Genomic DNA, 3,424 nt, shown 5'->3' with positions numbered 1-3,424 from the left:
TGAGGGTTTTTTTTTTTTTTTTGTTTCTTTTTAGGGCGGCCTTCGGCCTAAATGGGCTAAACACAGAACATGTGGTCCCAGACAAGCAGGTCTTAGAGCTGCCTGTCCGATTGTATTTGTACAAAACCAGCTGTGCAAAGATCTATATTTTTGTGAAAATGTTTTCACAGATACTTTAATTGATCTAGAGGGAAATTTATTCAACGTATGAAGCTGCTGTGTGTTTGCTGATTTGTGTACCGTCTGATTAGGATGACCAGGTCGGGGTGGGTGGTCCTCTTAGCTTGGTCCAAAGCATTCACAAAATTCTGCTTCTCGACTGGGCTCAGGGTCATGATATTTTTCCGTACTGGTGTAATAGAAAAGAGAGGAAGGGGATGTTGAGATGTAGGAGGATAAAAGGAAGAGAAAGGGAAAGAAAAACAGGATAAAAAAAAATAAAATTTATTTGTAACAAAAATGCTTTCTTCCTTCTGACTGTTTTTTTTGGTTGTGTGAGATCTTAAATGTTAGGCCCTTCAGTATTTGAAAGTAGGAGACATTGAATGTTCAGGTTGCTACTGCTGGGTAAAGACAGGATCCGTTCTCTTACCCACAGGAACCATCTGATCACAGTTCGGTCCAGAGAGCCCGTGTTTACACCTCCCACAGTCGAAACCGCTGAAATTCCCATTACCACTGGCAGGTGCGGTTGAAAAAATCTCAGCGGCCACAATCTCTCTGTCATCCCGGCCGATGTAGGGATACTGGGGTCCGTAGCGCATAGCTGTCCCGCCGATATAGCCGTAACACTGGCCCCTCCCTGAATCTGACGCCGCACTACGTCCCCGACCACGCCTGTAGGAGACGGGCAGCACTGGCCGCTCTGCAGCACCTCGGGGGTCATACACACTCGGGGGGAACTGGGCCAGCGTCAGCGGTGCACACAGGGTCACCCACCAGGAGAGCCGCTCTCCACATGCTGTGCCAAACAAGCAGAGATGGAAGAGGCAAAAAATGGGGGAAAAGTTTTGTGTTTTTTTTTTAGATGTGAGAACAAGGTCAGAAAATGAACTACGACAGGACTTTAAGAAACATGAAATCATTCTTGTTTTACATCCATCCATCCATCTTTTCTAATCCACAGAGTTGTAAGAGAGCCTCCGTCTTTCCCGGCACACATTTTTGTAAGATGAAGATAAAAAAAAAGTAAAAAAAAAAAATTCAATACACTGCGGACATACACTTCAACAAAGCTCAAGTACAACTCGCTCGCTTTTTGGTTTCTCTTGTTAAAGCCAATTGTCTTAACATTTTTCTGAAACTTCACTTCTCACACGCCCCTGCAGGCACTTTGAGTCATTATTCATAATTCACAAAGCCATTAGCGTTCAACTCTTACAAGCTCCGAAATGCTTTCAACAATAGACGGCTCCAGATGATTTTCTTCTCTTTTTTTTTTTATTTCTGTGTAGCTTCATTTAGCTCGTCTTTTGAAGCTGGATGATGAGGAATGAATGAAGAGAGTGAGTAATGAGATGGCAGCCGCAATTATCCTTACTACAAAACAGTGATAACATCCACACATGGAAAAAAAAAAAGTGCTTTGCATATCTTCCTCAAATACTCTGAATGGACTAAAACGCTTCACGTTTACTCTCAGCTGATGCAACATGTTCACGTGTAGTGGATCTCCATCTGTAGTTTTTCATGATCTTAATCTTCCAACACCTTAATTATATAATAGTCTCATTATACTTTTGATTATTTTATTTTTTTTAAAAACAATGTCAAAAGCACTTGCCCTATTTTTTTTTTTGTTGTTAATTTTGAGAAAAAGCCTCAGTGTGGTGTGTTTCTCCTACCTCTGACTGTGCATGCTGCTCCTCTGTCTGCAGATCTGTATCCCCCCAAGAGTCGGCCTTCTCCCCTCTCCTGGCTTAAATAGCTATAAAGCGCATGACCAGACCCTTGTGGAGCTTGTGTAAGCACACACACACACACACACACACACACACACACACACACACACACACACACACACACACACACACACACACACACACACACACACACAAAGACACACATGCATGAAAACGGTAGACACACGACACACATAGAGAAAAAGCTTCAAGGCCCATTCATTCGCCTTGTGATCACAGCCCAGTGACGCCAGTCTTGGTCCACAGTAAAAAGGCCCAACTGTGAGGTAGCATTCATGCGTGAGTCATACTTGACTTTATTTATTCAATTTTATAAAAAAGTAATTTTTATTCAAAAGTAGCAACATGGACGATGCAGTCAGGTGTCATTTGTCGTATTTCTTTGGTGCACTTCTGCTCCCTCTGGTAACATAAAACTGCAGTGAGAAACTGATTTAAATTCCTACTGTGGCTTCTACTCGACCTACAAAAGCAAAGATGACCAGCATCATTATTGATTATTGAAAGAGTCATATTTTAATGCTGCCATAAAGAGAGCCACCAGACACGGCGTGTATCCACACAGGATGAGCAGTACTTACTACCTTTGTCCACAGGGGGCGCCAAAAAGGACGCACACTGTAAGTTCCTCACAGGAGGAGCTTTAACTTTTGTGCTGACATGAAGACAAATGTGAGGTTCCTGGTTCGAATCCCCGTCTGTCAGGAGCCTCTCTGTGTGCTCCAGCTTCCTCCCACTGTCCAAACACACGCTTGTTAGGTTAACTCTAAATTACCCCGAGGTGTGAATGTGAGTGTGTGTGTCTACATGTCAGCCCTGTGATCGACTGGCGAACAGTCCAGTGTGTAACTCGCCTCTCGTCCAATGACAGCTGGCCTAATGCTCCATTAGACCCTGAACAGGGGGAAAGCAGTATAGATGATGAATGGATGGACGGAGAAGCACAAACCAAAGAACATCTTGAACATTATCACTTTATTTCATGAATTCTTAAATCACAATTGATGATACAAATTTCAGGAGTTACTTTGAATACAAATCAAATCAGGTTCAACACGTCATCTCAGACTTTTCTCGTAGGCTGGTGTTTTATTCTGGCGAACGCTTTAGAGATCGATCTGACTTAATGACTTAATCATCATCATCATCATCAGCTCTGTACAGCCTGCCTCGTCTGGTCTGTATGCAAAACATTTTACAGCAGTTTTCCAACCTTAAAAGTTTGTAGAAATAAAAGCTCCTTATCACATGTATTTTTATTTATTTTTTTACACAGAAACTAACAAACTGTACATGCAAAATGTATTTTTAAACACGCACCTCTTGTTTTTCATTCTCACCGGTTAATGCACACTTCTTCTTCTTCAACACATTCAGACGTGACAAATGTCACACATGCACTCTGACAAACAAACACCTCGATACACGTGTTACCTATACAGTAGTTGTTAAAGTCAGAAGCCAAGGCAGTCTGTGTTGGGTTGGTTAGAGTTTGAAAATGG

The 3,424-nt window shown here is 42.3% G+C and overlaps 1 long non-coding RNA gene across 1 annotated transcript; it reads right to left on the bottom strand.

The window, feature by feature from the left end:
* Positions 1–233: 233 nt before the first annotated feature.
* Positions 234–2,046, bottom strand: LOC306819508. Its single transcript, XR_013778536.1, has 3 exons — positions 1,845–2,046; positions 593–961; positions 234–349 (listed from the first exon to the last, which is right to left on the bottom strand). It is a non-coding gene; the product is annotated as an uncharacterized lncRNA (long non-coding RNA).
* Positions 2,047–3,424: the final 1,378 nt, after the last annotated feature.

This window comes from Symphodus melops (assembly GCF_947650265.1).
Source record: "Symphodus melops genome assembly, contig: scaffold_498, whole genome shotgun sequence".
Taxonomy (NCBI): Eukaryota; Metazoa; Chordata; class Actinopteri; order Labriformes; family Labridae; genus Symphodus; species Symphodus melops.
Note: the sequence above shows the minus strand (reverse complement) of the source record. Positions and strands in the feature narration are given on the sequence as shown.